Consider the following 18,321-nt stretch of genomic DNA (forward strand, 5'->3'; position numbering starts at 1 on the left):
CAAGAGTGAGACCCCGTCTCTACTAAAAAAAAATAAAAAGAAATTAGCTGGACAACTAAAAATATATATAAAATTAGCTGGGCATGGTGGCGCATGCCTGTAGTCCCAACTACTCGGGAGACTCAGGCAGTAGGATTGCTTGACCCCAGGAGTTTGAGGTTGCTGTGAGCTAGACTGATGCCATAGCACTTAGCCCAAGCAACAGAGTGAGACTCTGTCTCAAAAAAAAAAAAAAAAAGACTCTGATGCAAATAAAATATTCAGAGTCAGTGTGAGACCCAGGATTATCAAGTAGATGATTATAGTGAAAGAGTGTATTTGGATATTTTTACTTTGTTTAAAGATAAGTTATTCCTTTAAATGGATTACAGGCATCCCTCCCTTTTCACAGTTCCAATATGTACAAATTTGACTTGACATGGTTTAGTTAAATAATATCAGTCACACAACAAAACAGTACAGATTACAGTCACCACTGTATATTAACTGTAACAGTACAGATTACAGTCACCACTGTATATTAACTGTAAGCAATCACATACAGTACAAACTTTGCATCTAAATTTCAGTTCACAAATCACTATGCAAGTAACAGATAGGCATCATGATTAGTAACCAATCATATCACTTCTTTCAAAATCTGTTGGTGACTGGTCACCACACATCTGTTATTTGGTTCAGGCACAAACAGCATATAGTTGTGTTGCCTCCTTGTCCCCAGTGATAAACTTGTATGATATTTTACAACAAAGATTAAAGTGCAGCAAAGAGATGAAAAGTGATAATGTTGGAAATGAAATCGGATGTGATTAGAAAATTTCAAAATGGCAACATCAAAGCAAAGATAGGACAAGAACTAGGCCTTCAGGAAGCTAGGGTAAAAACTATACAAACTATTATAAACTATACTGTTTATATTCAATGAATATAAACAAGGTGAAGTTGCTTCAATATATTTTAGATTAAATTGCAGTAGGAACAGAAAGCATATGGTCGAAATGGAGTGTTTACTTCTATTTTGAAGATTGCAATAAAAAATAACCCCAGGTTGGGTGTGGTGGCTCATGCCTGTAATTCTAGCACTCCGGGAGGCTGTGGCAGGAGGATCACTTGAGCTCAGGAGTTCAAGACCAGCCTAAGCAAGGGTGAGACCCATCCCTACTAAAAAAACAAAAATTACCCTATACCTGTAGTCCCACCTACTTGGGAAGCTGAGGCAGGAGGATCACTTGAGCCCAAGAGTTTGAGGTTGCTGTGCGATATGATGACATGACTGCACTGTACCTGGGGATACAGAGTGAGACTTTATCTCAAAAAAAACAAACAAAACAAAATAAAACACCCAATCAGTTCAACTAGCATCCCAGACTGTTAAAGTTGGTTGCCACCCTGAAAGAAAACAGTAATTCCGAGGACACCAAACAAGCTTTTATTGCCAGTAAAGACTGGTTTCATCATTTCAGATGTCGGCATGAATGATTAATGCTAAGCTATCTGATGAAGTGGCTTCTATGCTGCTATGAATAAGTATGCTGCTATGAAATTTGAAAGCAGAGTCTAAGAATTAGTTAAGACAGGTAGTTATGATGCCCTCATATATGAAATTGAGGCTGGGCACAGTGGCTCATGCCTGTAATCCCAGCACTTTGGGAGGCTGAGGTGGGAGGATCACTTGAGGTCAGGAGTTCAAGACTAGCCTAGGCAATATAGTGAGACCTTGTCTCTACCCCCCAAAAATTAAAATAATAAAAAATAATTATAATTAAAATTTAAAAAATAATTAAAATTTAAAAATTATTTTAAAAATGAAAGCAGCTATGACAAAAGCATGAAGATATCCCAGAGAAAGTGACACTGGCAAAATTGTCAAGTTAAAGGAACTCTCAAAAGATATTTCACAACATTGAAAGTGCAGAGGATAAAATGTTAAACACTAATCCAAACTTTAAAAGAATTATGACAATTTGCCAAGGCATTAAAAGGAATGAAATAGGTTGGCCTTGGCTGGTTTTACGCGAGGCAGAGAAGAGGTGCCTCACGGCGCACGGCAAGCGGAGAAACCGAGTTTTCTTGGCCTTGTGAACGCCGACAAAACTCAGTATCCTCTCCAGAGTATCCTGACCTTTCTCATGAAGCTTTCACCCCGCCTGAATGCTGGCAGTCACCGCCAAGAAATGAAACTTCAAATACTCTGTCATTGGTGTTTAAAATAACGTGGTAAGGTAGACCAAGTTTTACTTCTGAGCCCTTCCACACGGTAACCTCACCTGAAGTATCCCCATCCCTCAAATGCATCGTCGTCTGCATGTTTTCTTCATGGGGCTGGGATCAGCCTCCCACTCCCCCGGCCCCACTTCTCCCTCTTCCCCGACCTCTGCTTATTTTCTTTCGTATTGAAACTTGCTCTACCATTTTTATTTCCACAGAGCTCACCTCTCAAATAAGAGACGGGAGGTGACTGCTGACTTAGTACAATAGAATTTGGGGGACAATTCTAAGGGGCTTTTCCCCTACACCTTATTCTACCTCCACTTCATGGAAATATTGTTTATAGTTACGGGCTATTGTATATGAATATATAGGGGTGAGTAGAAATAAGTAGGTATAATAAGGTCACCTCTAAACCAACTGTGAGGCTAGAAGACTAAAAGTCTCAATTCAATACTACCTTCACCTTGGCATCCTAATCTGGCCAATCAGGATATCATATTTCCATAGTGTCATTAATTGATTCAAGATGGACGAATGACCCAAGCCAGGCCAATGAATGCCAGTGACACAAAATTGAACCATTAGGAAGCAACTTTTTTCCTATAGACTTGAACATGAAAAGGTGTGGAGAATGAAGCCAGAGCTCTGAAGAGAGCAGGATCAAGCAAAAAGAAAAACCAGAACATCATTATATGATATGAGCCCAGAATCCATGATATGCCCTAGAATTTTCAATTATTTGAGCCAATAATTTCACTATTTTGCATGTGGAATTCAATCCTCTATTACTTATAACCCAAGAACGTTAAAGCCTGTGATCCTTCAACCCAATTAAAAATGCATGAGGCCAAAAAATCAAATCAGAATCAGATCAAGTCTCTAAATAGGACTACCATCTAAAAAAGTAGAGGACAGAGGAAGGTATTAAACACCCAATGCAATCAGCAAAATCTAGACTGTCAAAAAACCTACAGGACAAATGACCCAGATTCTGCAACAAATTATTACGAACAGAGGAGAGAGAAGGAAATTAAAAGAGACTTAAAGGATATATCAGTCATTTTCAATATGTTGTTTTTATTTGGATTTGTATTCAGACAAACAATTAAATATAACGTTTATGGGAAAAAAAAAAATAAAAAAATAAAAGGAATGAAATACTGATACGTGCTATAATGTGGACAAACCTGGAAACATTATGCTAAGTGAAAGAAGCCAATCACAAAAGACCACTATTATGATTGCATTTATATGAAATGTCCAGAATAGGCAAATCTATAGAAAGAGAAAATAGATTAATAGTTGTCTACGGCTGAGGAGGGTGAGTTAGGAGGATTGGAGGGTGATGGCTAAAGGGTGTAGGGTTTAAACCACCTTTTAAAGTTAACAGATAGGCCAGGTGTGGGGGGTCAGGCGGTAGGATTGCTGAGAACGGAGGCAGAGAGTGGGGCTAAGAGGCAGAGAAGCCAGCAATCTCATGGAACGGGATGGGGGCCTACCCAAGGTGGCCAGGACCTAAATAGCCAAGATTCCTAAAAAGAGGAAGCCTAGGGAAGATAGTATGACACCCAGTGATTTTCACTTCAACACTAATAAAATTAATACTCCTCTAGCAAGACTAATCAAGAAAAAAGTTAGCAAGCACAAATTACAAATAACAAGAATAAAAAGGGCCTCACTACAGAGCTATAAACATCAAAGAGTTACTAATGAGATATTAGAACAACTTTATGCCAACAAATTTGGAGATCTAGATGAAATGGATAAACTCCTAAAAAAAAATAAAACTTATGCAAACTGACTCAGGAATATCAGAAAATCTAAATAGTGCTTTAGTTATTAAAGAAATTGGCCGGGCGTGGTGGCTCACGCCTGTAATCCTAGCACTCTGGGAGGCCGAGGTGGGAGGATTGCTCAAGGTCAGGAGTTTGAGACCAGTCTGAGCAAGAGCGAGACCCCATCTGTACTAAAAATAGAATGAAATTAGCTAAACAACTAAAAAAAAATAGAAAAAATTAGCCGGGCATGGTGATGCATGCCTGTAGTCCCAGCTACCCAGAAGGCTGAGGCAGGAGAATGGATTGAGCCCAGGAGTTTGATTTGAGGTTGCTGTGAGCTAGGCTGACACCACAGCACTCTAGCCCAGGCAACAAAAAAAAAGATAAGCTATAAATAATTGAATTTATCAAATATATAAATAAGTGAATATATCAAGTTTACCAGTAAACAAGGTCAATATACAATAAAAATAAAACACTAAAAATAAATTATGAAAAGTGAAATATGAAAAATGATACAATCAATAGTAGCTCTGACCTGCCACCCCTCCCTAATAAAGCTCAGATTTAATATTTTTTAAATGATCATTTCATGCTGAATTTAAAATTGTGAAGGCAGTCAGAAGAAAAGGTCTTAGACTCCTGCTTATCCAAGAAACATGAATGTATGCATGTCTTCCTTTCAGACAGCCCTTCAGAACAACTCTTCAGGCATTCAGCTGCAAGGAAACCCATATCCCCGCTGCCATAATCCTTCCATTATGTCTGTCTGCGTTTGAGAGAGAAGAAAGGAAGCCAAGTCATACAGTGGATCTGATCCACAAGATCATCCTCTAGTTTGTTCTCAAGGAGCATCAGTCCTATAAAGAAAACTTCCTTGGGCCTGGCTGGAGAAGCTTCCAGAAATGAACACAAAAAGAGTGAGAGCCAGAGACCAAGAATCCTGGTTGGTAAGACTCAGAGTGCCAGAATTTGACATGCAGCCTGAGTCTAAAGACTGTTAACACCTCCCTTCCACCACTGTATCACAGCATGTCATTGTTTGAAAACATGATTCTAACAAGGATTATTAATGCCTTTAATACATAAGGCACATACAAATAACAATCCAAAAGACCTCAAAATACAAATGGGCAACAATCCTGAGCAGAAATTACAGAAAAAAATGTCCAATACAAATGCAAATGTCTAATAACAAATGTTTATGAAAAGTGTTTGCCTGAGGTAGAAATCAAAATTAAAATGAATTTCCTGTTTTTGTCAAACACATTACCAGAGATTTTTTTCAAATAATTATTTTCAAAAAAAAAATACCATGATATAAGCACCCTCATATCTGATGGTGGGAGCGTTTTAATATATCTTCAAAATCTGTAAAAGAGTAACAGGTAAGAAAGACTTCCTGATGGGGCTGATTTTAAGCTAAATACAAGAAACAAATGTTGTGGAACGGCAAGAGTTAATATGTCCCCGCCCACCTCGTGTCTAAATGCGCCGACACAGCTTTTATTTGAAATAAGTACTGTCCTTCAGCGATATTGATAGAAAATATTGATAGAAAGACAAGTATCTTCCCTTACGCTATTGACCTGGTTTTTTCTATCATGATTCAGGAATGACTTTAAGAAAGAGCTAAGGCCGGGCGCGGTGGCTCACGCCTGTAATCCTAGCTCTCTGGGAGGCCGAGGCGGGCGGATTGCTAGAGGTCGGGAGTTCGAGACCAGCCTGAGCAAGAGCGAGACCCCGTCTCTACTATAAATAGAAAGAAACTAATTGGCCAACTAATATATATAGAAAAAATTAGCCGGGCATGGTGGCTCATGCCTGTAGTCCCAGCTACTTGGGAGGCTGAGACAGAAGGATCGCTTGAGCCCAGGAGTTTGAGGTTGCTGTGAGCTAGGCTGACGCCACGGCACTCACTCTAGCCTGGGCAACAAAGCGAGACTCTGTCTCAAAAAAAAAACAAAAACAAAAAAAAAAAAAAGAAAGAAAGAGCTAAATTGACTGGCAAACTATATTAGAAAGAAGAGTTTTATATCTGAGCATTCAGATTAACAGCCTATTTCCAATATCTCCCTCCAACGCACACACACTTGCACTACCGCTCACACATGCACACATATTTCATGAAGTTCTTTCTTGCCTCTATTTTTAAAACTTTTCAAAACATACCTCCTCTCAGTTCTCTAACTTCTGTTCGGCCATATTCCCCGCTCTACCAACTAGTATTCCCCTGTCTTACCCTTAACCACTTCGGTAGGGCGCTCACTGGCCGCGAAAGCTTGCCCACAGCCGGCACTCACAGTCCGCACAACAGTCTGTGCTGTGCATTGACGACGGATCCGTTTTGCTCTCGTGTGATGAGGAAAGCTTTAAAGCACTGAAAGCTTGCTTTACTTTACAGGCAGCTTTACTTGTAATGTAAATATCAGAATAGGTAACATGTACACATATGTTTTCATTACGTTATTTTTAAATGTTCACAATTTTATTTTGATAAATGAAAAATTTAAAAAGTCATATCATGGCTGTCGGCTAAAGTCGCTGTGCACGTTCATCTGTGGACTACAGTCGACGCTGGTCCTGAAGTGGTTTTAAATACCCCAAATGATTCACATCCTTGGAAGTCAGGGAAATGGCAGGGGCAAGAGGGATACATTTGGGCGTAAGTAGCGCATTCAAGTTGTGTCTATTAGTGTTTCAGTGGAGCACTCGGCATAATGGTTTACACCTTCTTGATGAGCATAAGACTCTCAGACTCTGCTGTTGCTTCAAGAACTCTATCGCTCTGTTGACAACGTCCAAATCCATATCTCCTACTCTGCATGAACTTTCCTCACAAGTACTAGAGTAATATTTCTTGTGCTGACTTCAAACACACACATCCAAAGTGGAATTTTGCTTTCTTACCCTTATCCCACCTACTTTTTGTTCAAAGTTTGTTTATTCTTTTGTTCATTCATTCACTCAACAAATCATTACCAAGTAGGCATTATTGGCCACTCATTCTTCCAAGCTAGACACGAGGAAACCAGCCTTCATTCTTCTCTGTCCTCTACACACCTGGGTCACCTGTGTGTTCCAACTCAGCTGGGTCTCTTAGATTCAGCCCTTTTCTTCATCCCCACTACCACTCTAGCCTTAGTCCTTGTCATCTCTCATCCCTGCAGCAGCCTCCTATGTATTTGCCCTGCCAATAAAGTCAGTCCATCTTCCACAAGGTTGGCAGAATTAACTTCCTAAAAAGTAAATCAGGTCATATCACTTCCTGTTCTTAAAAGCCTTTCATAGCCTACAGCAATGGGGGAGGCAGGGAGGTCTGTGGATCAACCACACTAGAATCAGCTGGGGAGCTCATTAAGCTGTCACTTGCTGAGCCCCAGGCCTTCTGAGTCCATCTCCTTGGAGAGAAGACCCAGGAATTCCCATTTTTAATGAGCTCCCCAGGTGATTCTTGTATCCACTAAAGGTAGAGAACAACTGGCCTGCAGGAGAGAATCCAAGCTCCTTAGGCAGAAATACAAGATCCTTCACCCTCCTGGCCCAACTAGTCTCAGTTGCCTCCACTCTACACTGTGCACCTACACACTGGTCACACTGAATTTCTCTTGCCTGGACATTTCAGTCCCTCCCATACCTCAAGGCCTTTCTCTAAACTCTGCTCATCTGCCTTCTCCTCCACCTAGCAAAACCCTGATCTCCCTTCCTCTGTGAATCCTTCCCTGGCCACCACCCCTGCCCCATCAGAATTGTCACTTCATTCTTCCATACCCTCATTCATTCTTCCATAACCCTTTCTTCTCACCTTCTTCATGGCCAAGCACTAACCCCACAGAATCACAATTTATCTGTTTATATGCCGGTCTCCCAAATAGACTGTAATATAATGGCATTATCTGACAAATTAAAGAATCTTTATAAATGTTTCATGGATCAATTAACTTATTTTAATAAGTCAAATAATTTATCTAGAAAGTAATTATTTTGGCAAGCACACTGGATTCAATACTGATTAAAATCTAAAGTTTATGAGAACCATATTAAACTTATTTCACAATCAGGAAAAACATCCATTACTATACAAGCCAAGCCTGCCTCTAGAATTTACAGGTTCTAACTTACTAATGATTTAGATCACCAGTAAATTCCCTATTTTAGCTGCCCACACCCCTCATAGAATTATAATTTGGTGTAATGCTCTATTGTCACTGTGATGGTTAATTTTATATATCAACTTGTCTGATCCATGAGGTGCCCAGACATTTGGCCAAACATTATTCTGGGTATATCTGTAAGATTATTTCTGTATGAGATTAACATTTGAATCTGCAGACTGAGTAAAGCAGATGGCCTCCCTAATGTAGGTGGGCCTTGTCTAATCAAGTGAAGACATGAATGGAACAAAAAGGCTGAATAAGACAGATCCCTCCTGTCTGACTGCTTGAGCAGGCACACTGATCTCTCCTGGCCTTCAGGCTCAGACTGAAACATCAGCTCTTCTTACGTCTCAAGCCTGCTCCCTTTCAGACTGGAACCGCACATCAGCTCTCCTGGGTCTCCAGCTTGCCAACTGCAGATCTTGGGACTCCTCAAGGATTCTGGGATATATAATTATAAGTAATTACAAGCCAATCTCTCTAGATAGACATCCTTCCTCTCTCTCTCTCTGTCTCTCCTCTCTGTCTCTCTCTCTCTCTCTGTCTCTCTCTCTCTTCTGTTTCTCTAGAGAAGCCCAATAGAATCACAAAGTGGCATTTGAAAAATGGTTCTATATTATTAATAGTCCCATTGAAAACCTGTCCATTATGTTGAGTGCTCCACTGAAACAGTAACAGACACAACTTGAATGTGCTACTCACGCCCAAATGTATCCCTCTTGCCCCTACCATTTCCCTGACTTCCAAACTCAAGGATCCAACTGTCCACTTGACATTTCAACTGATTTACCTCTTAAGTGACTCAAATTAAACATGTCTGAAACAGAACTCTTGATTTTGCTCCCTGAACCAGCTTGTTTCCATTCTTCTCCATCTGAAAATATGGATCATAATTCATCCATTTTATCAGGCCAAAAATCTAGAGCAATCTCAATTCCTCTCTTTCTCTCATTGTCCTCGTGCCTGAAATCAGAAAGTCATGTTGATTCTATTTCCAATCTGAACCCTTAACATCACCTCCACCAGTTTCATCCTGGAGAAAGCCACCATCATCTCTCAGCCAGGCTTCTGCAATAGCCTCCCAGTAGCCTCCCTGCTTCCACTCTTGCCCCCTGAATTCTATTCTCTATCCAGAAGCCAGTGGGAATTAGAATTAGACATCTTAAAAGATGACATAGCTCCCTGCTTAAAATTTCCAGCAGCTCCCCAATCACACTTGCAAGACAAGTCCAAATCTCTACAAAGCCATACATGGCCACCTTCCCTAGCCTCACCTGCTACCAGTCCTCTGCCACTCAGCCCCACCATCATTGTATCCCCAGTATGTACAAGTCCTCTCCAGTCTTATTAGCTCTTTCTCAAATACACCAAGTTTTTCTTCTCTCTGGATCCTGAAGCTTGCAGTTCCCTCTCCTGAAACACTCTCTGCATGGCTCAATCCCTCTCCCCATTCAGGTGTCTGCTCAGATGTCATCTACTCAGAGACACCTCCCCCTGCCTCCCCAACACTCGCTAACCCATTAATCCACTTGATTTTCCTTCAGAGCCTCAGCACTACCTGGCATTATTTACTGACTTGTTTGTTGACTGTCTCTCCCCACTAAACTACAAACCCCATGAAGACAGAGGATTTGTGTGTCTTGTACACTTTCATATCCATGGTGCCTGGAACACAGGATGTGCACAACAAATAAATTAGTAAATGGATTCTTTTTGGTATGTAGTAATACTAAGAAAATAAAGTATTGTGTTGTTTGCAGACTGATATGACATGGAAACTATGTAACTGATCGTATTTCCGTTTCTTCTTAACTTCCAGGAAGCTCAGATCTAAATTTTGTACTTAAGCCAACAACTCACGTTAAATTGGGTTTCCTTTTTAATTATCTCCCCATTACATGACTCTTGACCTTTTAAGATTATTGTAACATTTATATGGCTATCTTTTACTGTAATCCTCCTCAATTCCTTGGTGTAGGCATACTATAGAAATTAATACATACCTGTCCTCTACTCTTTCATCGATTCATGTATGTTAATATCATCTCTCTGACATAATTATAAGCTTCTTGACTGCAGGCTCATCCTTTGATATGCCCTCAAAGCACATATTACATTCACCCAATAACATCCTTAATTCATTGATTTCTACATTGATTGCTTGATTCATCAATAGCATAACCACATTTTGGTTGCAAGTGAATAAGCTAGGGTTTAGAGAAAATTGGCATCACCTTTTGAAACTTTGGACAAAGATTTGTTTAAAGTGAGCAAGCAGGAATCATCTGCATAAAAAAGAGAACTTGACTTAGGGGGCTGGACTGGAGGACACTGCAGACACAGCTGAGCCTGAGGCAAAGTTTAGCAGCAGAGAACCTAGAAGGGGAGAGAGATTCTGTAAGAAAATTCCCCTGGAAAAACTGGTGGAGAGAAAGGGAAATGAGCAAGGGAAAGTCATTTGAGGCTATTGAGGGATGGAAGTGGGGCTGAAGAAAGGTGAAACTACTGACCCAGACCTTGCTGGGGAAATAATGAAGAAGCCTTGGCAGAGTGGATGGGGTTGAGGGAGGTGGGATACATTTGGGATTAAAGAGATGAGTGCAGAAGGCTTTGTCATTAACACTGAAGGAGGACTATCTGGAGGTGGTCCCTTTAATCGACCTGTGGGGCCCAGACTGAGGTTAGATCAGACAAGATAGGAACAAAGAGGGAAAAGTGAGTTCAGATAGAAACCCAGCAGGACTGCTTTCTCAGTGATAACTCTTGACATTCAGCAAAAAGCCCAGCAGTGGTAATCCTAGCTCTTGGGAGGCCGAGGCGGGCGGATTGCTCAAGGTCAGGAGTTCAAAACCAGCCTGAGCAAGAGCGAGACCCCGTCTCTACTATAAATAGAAAGAAATTAATTGGCCAACTGATATATATATAAAAAATTAGCCGGGCATGGTGGCACATGCCTGTAGTCCCAGCTACTCGGGAGGCTGAGGCAGAAGGATCACTCGAGCCCAGGAGTTTGAGGTTGCTGTGAGCTAGGCTGACGCCACGGCACTCACTCTAGCCTGGACAACAAAGCGAGACTCTGTCTCAAAAAAAAAGCCCAGCAGTGATTGAAAAGACCAGCACTCACCATGAAGGCCAGCGGGCAGGAATGGACATTGGCATGGTGGATGTGGCAGTTGTCCCCATCAGCATCCTTCCAGCCAGCCAGGCACTCCACATCCTCACAAAACTCTTTCTCAGTGGCTGCAGTGCTGGACAAGTGTAAGGCTTTGAGTTTCTGTAGGTGTTTCCCCACCTCCCTCGAATCCACAGTGTGCATTCCTCACTCTGGAGAGGGCCTTGAGATCCTCCTCATTCAACAGGACAAGACAGTGAAAATGAATGAGCACATCACACCCCACGTCCATACTCCCCATTTCAGCATCCAGAGCCTTCTAATGGGCGTTTGTTCAAGACATTACTTAATGTCTACATCGGGGCCCAAAAATAGTAAGGACAAAATGCGAACTTCTGTCTGAAAATTGTGTCAAATTGTGTCAGTGACGTATGTAATATGCCAATTATAACATAATTGTTGTTTTTTTTAATGCTCTCAGAGTGCCATTTTCCATTGCTGAGACACTTACCTGTTCCGGCACAGGAAACAGATGGTAATGCCAGTTTCAGTATATGAGGGAGAGGACTTTTGCTCAAAGGACTTTCTCCCAAACAATGGACCAGAATGACTAGGCCCATTGATACCTTTGAAACCGCTTGTGAGCATTTTTTTTTTTTTTTTTTTTGAGACGGAGTCTCACTCTGTTCCCCGGCTAGAGTGCCATGGTGTCAGCCTAGCTCACAGCAACCTCAAACTCCTTGGTTCAAGCAATCCTCCTGCCTCAGCCTCCCAAGTAGCTGGGACTACAGGCATGCACCACCATGCCCGGCTAATTTTTTCTATATATTTTTAGTTGGCCAATTAATTTCTTTCTATTTTTAGTAGAGATGTGGTCTCACTCTTGCTCAGGCAGGTTTTGAACTCCTGACCTTGAGCCATCCTCCCACCTCAGCCTCCCAGAGTGCTAGGATTACAGGCGTGAGCCACCGCGCCCAGCCATGAGCATTTATTAAGTGACACATTATTCATTCCACCAAGAGGGCAGGCTACACTGATCCAAAAGCTGAGAGGTCACTCATGAATCTAGTCAACATAGACAGGTGAAATGGAATAAATTCACAATAAATCATGGAAGAAATGGTCTGCTAATGGCTTCCCCTCTTCTCTGTACCTATAGAGGCACAGCTATATCCATACAAGATGCCCTCCATCATTAAAATGTGTGTTCCTCATAAAATAGTGACTCAAAGTAAAAACAAAATACAAAAAAAAGTGTGTGCTCCTTGAATACCTACTATGTTCCATGAACTATGCTTACATCATCATCTCATTTAAGTCTCTCAACAGCAGTGTAAGTAAGGCAACACCATTATGCCATTTTACAGGCTAAGCCCTCGCACAGTTGGTGGAGCCAGCATTTGGACCCAGGAGGTCTGACTCAAGAGCTCTTATTCTTCACCTCTGAACAACACTGTCTCCCCAGTACCAGTGAGAGAGAGAGAAGGAAAGAAGGAAGGAAGAGAGGAAGGGTTGGAAGGAGAGAGAAAAAGAAGAGAAAAAAATACTGTCACCAGGAGCAGTGGCTCACACTTGTAATCTCAGCACTTTGTGAGGCCAAGGGGGGAGGATCACTTGAGGCCAGGAGTTCAAGACCAGCCTGGGCAACATAGTGAGACTCCATTTCTACAAAAAAAAATGAAAATAAATTAGCTAGTCATGGTGGTGCATGTGCCTGCAGTCACAGCTACTTGGGAGGCTGAAGTGAAAGGATCACTTGAGCTCAGGAGTTTGAAGTTGTAGTGAGCTATGATTGCACCACTGCACACTCCAGACTGGGTGAGAGAGTAAAACCCTGTCTCTAAAAAAAAGTCTCCCACAGTGACACAGGGCCAAGAGGAAGAGATGCCAAAATGAGGCACATGATCCCAGGTAACCAGCCCTAAAGAGCAAGAAATGGTTGCAACTGACTAGGGGAAATGAATTTACACATCAGAGACAGAAGAGATAGGCCCTCTTGAAGCTCTCATCTTAACTAAATACAAGTGGCTCTGTTTGCTAAATTAAACTACAGCATTAGCTGAAATTAAAGTAATGTAGCAATCACTTTCACCTTTAATCTAGTTCATAATATTTGAAGTCTCCTTCTAAAAAACAAATATTTGGGCTTAAGAATACACCTACCAAATGATTTCTGGGGAAATGAAACATTTAAAAAAACTTTCCCAATTAATCTCAAAGCAGAGATACTTTTACAACAAAAACTCTAGGCCCTGGGTATCAACTACCTGCACAAGACCACACACAAATACTACATATTCATCACACACACCAAACACACATACTACACGAACAACACATTTACACCACAAGCACACAATACACAACATACAACCCACACATCACACACCACACAATACACACACACCACACCACACACAGGTATTCATCATACATATACCATAACTACATATATATACACACCACACACATATGCACATCACATATATACCCAACACACAAACCACACCCACTGCATATATACACATACACCAAATAGCACACACACACTAAGCCTCTGAACAGCCAAGTGGCTTGTTCTGCCTCTCTCTGTGACCCCCTCCTTCACCCATCCACGGTGTAATTGCACCTTTCATTTTCAACTTAAAAAGCACAGCTCCGCAGGGGCAATTGTTTTAAACTTGAGAATGCCTGAATTAAATGACAATTTTGGTTCATTTTTTATAGTCAAAAATTCAGTTTACATTAGCAAAACAAGAAAACAGAGAGCTTCAAAAATCATGCTCTTAAGTTTCCTGAATCATGGTGATTTTAAAATCTTGAATCAAAATCTTGAATCAAAAATTCAGTTTACATTAGCAAAATAAGAAAACAGCTTCAAAAATCATGCTCTTAAGTTTCCTGAATCATAGTGATTTTAAAATCTTGAATCATTAGCAGGGAAAAAGGAAAACTATTTTGTAATCTGGCATATTCTTATGATGACTTTCTTACTGCAACTCATGCTATAGATGCCTTGTGCAAATGTAAAAGAAAATAACCAGATTATCTGGGAGAAGAATTCCACTCATGGGAAAGGAGCTCTTTGGGTAAAGCAAGCCCTTCCCAGTCTTTAGTGACTTGAGGCTTCTTGAACTGCCCACATCATGCCAAAAAATGTATTCTCAGAGAGTTAGGAAGAACTGCTGGGATACCAGTGTAAAACAGAGGATTCTTAAACTAGTCCTGACCAAGACTCCTTGGTATCCACTGAAAAACACTCTCTGAACCCTAACAGCTGATAGTCCTTTTATTCTCCTAATTAAAACCTAATGGCTAAATGCAACATGGTATCCTGTATTAGATCTTGGAACAGAGAAAGACATTAGTGGAAAAACTGGTAAAATCTGAGTAACTTCTGGACTTTAATTGATGGTATTATACCAATGTTAATTTCCCAGTATTGAGAACATGCCATGGTTATAGAAGATAACATTAGGTAAAGCTGGGTGAAGGGTGTATGGAAACTCTCTGTACCACCTTTACAACTCTCTGTTAATCTAAAATTATTTCAAACTAAAAAAAATTTTAAATAGTTATGGTAGAGAATACCTAGCCTCTCAATCTATGCTTTTCTTACATAAGGAGAATATCTGATACAACAGTTTTGATGGCATTTATAGGATATTTGGGCATAGTGTGAGCATGACCTATTATTTCTTGGATAATTTTAAGTATCTGATTAAGCTATTTCAAAACCTTTTTTTCAGATCTGTTATTATGCTCTTACCCATTTCCTGTGCAAACTCTCTTGCCATTTGACACGAATGTTATGATTTCACGCACCGTGGGTGCTAACAGGTGCAAAGGACTTTACCAAAGCCGCAGCAATCACTGAAATTAACTTCATGTGAGGACTCCCAAGAGCCAGGGTACTCAAACTATAACAGGTCCTCAAATAATGTTGTTTTCTTCAACCTCATTTTGTTATAAGGTTGATAAGGAAAAACAATTGATTCCTGGCCAATGTCTATGTGGAGTTTGCACATTCCCCCCATGTCTGCATGGGTTTTCTCTGGGTACTCCGGTTTCCTCCCACATCCCAAGCTGTGCACATTCCGTGAATTGGCGTATCTACTCTGTCCCAGTCTGAGTGAGTGTGGGGTGTGTGAGTGTGCCCTTCAGTGGAAAGTGTCCTGTCCAGGGTTGGCTTCCACCTTGCACCATGAGCTGCCGGGTTAGGCTCCAGCTACCCTTGACCCTGAACTGTTATAATTGGGTCAATAATTATCTTACTTGTTTGTATTAATCTTTCTTAAATGTATGTATAGCTCCCCTGTATTTCAATGTTTAATATTAGAAGAGTTTGGGAACTTTATTTGGAAGTTTAGCAATGTTTTTATGACTAGAAATATACTGTAGGAATTTAACTCTTGTTTATACCAATTAGCCTATGGTAAAATGGGTCTCCTTATATATTGTTTCACTTAAAGTCACAGTTTCCAAGAGCCTGTCGACAATAACATTAAGTGAGGACTTACTACACAGAGGTATTTACTTTCTTCTCTGGATTTGGCGCAAGCCCCAATTTTTAAAAATTCCTTGGTCAGGCGCGGTGGCTCACACCTGTAATCCTAGCACCCTAGGAGGCCAAGGCAGGAGGATTGCTCAAGGTCAGGAGTTAGAAACCAGCCTGAGCAAGAGCGAGACTCCCATCTCTAGTAAAAATAGAAAAAAATTAATTGGCCAACTAAAAATATATAGAAAAAAAAAGTAGCCAGGTATGGTGGAACATGCCTGTAGTCCCAGCTACTTGGGAGGCTGAGGCAAAAGGATCGCTTGAGCCCAGGAGTTTGAGGTTGCTGTGAGCTAGGTTGACACCACGGCACTCTAGCCTAGGCAACAAAGTGAGACTCAGTCTCCAAAAAAAAAAAAATCCTTTTAACCTATTATTACTCACAATAGCCAAAAAGTAGAAGCAATCCAAGTGTCCATTGACAGATGAAGGAAAAAACAAAATGTGGTATATACATATAATGAAATATTATTCAGCCTTAAACAGGAAGGAAATTCTGACACATGCTACAACATGGATGAACACTGAAGACATTATGCTCAGTGAACTAAGCCAGTCACAAAAAGATAAATACTCTATGATGCCACTTACATGAGATACTTAAAGTAGTCAAATTCATAGAGATAAGAAATAGAATGCTGGTGGCCAGAAGCTGGAGGGAGGAGGAAAGGGGGAGCTAATGTTTAATGGATACAAAATGTCAGTTTTGTAAGAAGAAAAGAGCTCTGGAGATTGGTTGCACAACAATGTAAGGTGCTTGACACTACTGAATTATACACTTTAAATGCTAAAGATGGTAGCTTTTGTTATGTATATTTTAACGCAATTAAATTTTTAAAAATATTTTTATCTTATTTCTAGGAAACTAACATCATATTTCATTCGTCACTCTTCAAAGTCAAGAGCTGAATGTAGAGGAAGGAAATACCAGAGGATATAAACAGGTGGAAGACCATACCATGCTTATGGGTCAACAAAATCAATGCTGTTAAAATGTCTATACTACCCAAGGTGATCTACAGAGTCAATGCAATCCCTATTAAAATACCATCATCATTTTTCACAGATATAGAAAAAATAATTTTATGCTTCGTATGGAATCAGAGAAGACCCCGTATAGCAAAAGCAATCCTAGGCAATGAAAACAAAATGGGAAGTATCAATTTGCCAGACTTCAAACTATACTACAAGGCTATAGTAATTAAAACAACTTGGGACTGGCACAAGAACAGGGACATTGACCAGTGGAACAGAACAGAGAACCCAGATATAAAACCATCCTCATATAGCCATCTAATCTTTGACAAAGCATACAAAAACATATACTGGGGAAAAGAATCCTTATTCAACAAATGGTGCTGGGAAAACTGGATAGCCACATGTAGAAGACTGAAACAGGATCCACACCTTTCACCTCTCACAAAAATCAACTCACACTGGGTAACAGACTGCAGACGCAAGCCAAGAGGAATTGCTCAGAGGTTTCTGGTTATGCCAAAGAGCTGCACACTCTGTGCCTGGTACAGACACAGCAGAATCCAGGCCCTGAAGGCACTATACAAGACAGCTGAGTGATCATGAGTGCAGACTGAGAACCAGTGCCTGGAGCATCCATCCCAGTGTCTTAAACCTATGTAAGACCCCCTTTTTACCAACTTGGAATGGAAAAGGCCATTTAAAAAATTAAGTGAGAGAGCGGGACGTCCGGCTTCTGACTGGGAACCTTCGTGCCGTCAGCAACCAAAGAGAGAATTAGATATGGGTGATGTTGAGAAAGGCAAGAAGATTTTTGTTCAGAAGTGTGCCCAGTGCCACACTGTGGAAAAGGGAGGCAAGCACAAGACTGGGCCAAATCTCCATGGTCTCTTTGGGAGAAAGACAGGTCAGGCTGCTGGATTCTCTTACACAGATGCCAATAAGAACAAAGCCATCACCTGGGGAGAGGACACACTGATGGAGTATTTAGAGAATCCCAAGAAGTACATCCCTGGAACAAAAATGATCTTCACCGGCATTAAGAAGAAGGGAGAAAGGGCAGACTTGATAGCTTATCTCAAAAAAGCCACTAATGAGTAATAATTGGCCACTGCCTTATTTATTACAAACCAGAAATATCTCATAACTTTTTTTATGTGTACCATAATTTAATTGGTCTCATACACCAGAATTCAGATCATGAAAGAGTGACAAGAATATTTTTGTTGGACAGTCCTGATTTAACTAAGACTGGCTTGTGGTTAATTCGGTTTTTTGAATTCTGATAGTAATTCCAATACAGTAAATGCTATCACTGTTTTCCCCCCTTCTGAAGACGTGATTGGATCAATTAGTAGTGTTCAACTTTTCACAAGGATGGTAAATTGCCACTTCAAAACCTGTTGAAGATTGGTTTTATATTTAGATTTATATAACTGGTTATGTGACTATATTTAAATACTAGGGAAATCGCTTTACTGTCTTGGAACCAAGCAAGACTCACTGGTGTTTTAATTTTTGTTTATTAGTCTG

At 40.6% G+C, this 18,321-nt stretch overlaps 1 pseudogene; it reads left to right on the plus strand.

Moving 5' to 3' along the window:
• The window catches only part of LOC105874394 (cytochrome c, somatic pseudogene), a 148,110-nt pseudogene extending 130,218 nt beyond the window's left edge, over nucleotides 1–17,892 (plus strand).
• Nucleotides 17,893–18,321: the final 429 nt, after the last annotated feature.

Source organism: Microcebus murinus, chromosome 12, assembly GCF_040939455.1.
Source record: "Microcebus murinus isolate Inina chromosome 12, M.murinus_Inina_mat1.0, whole genome shotgun sequence".
Classification (NCBI taxonomy): domain Eukaryota; kingdom Metazoa; phylum Chordata; class Mammalia; order Primates; family Cheirogaleidae; genus Microcebus; species Microcebus murinus.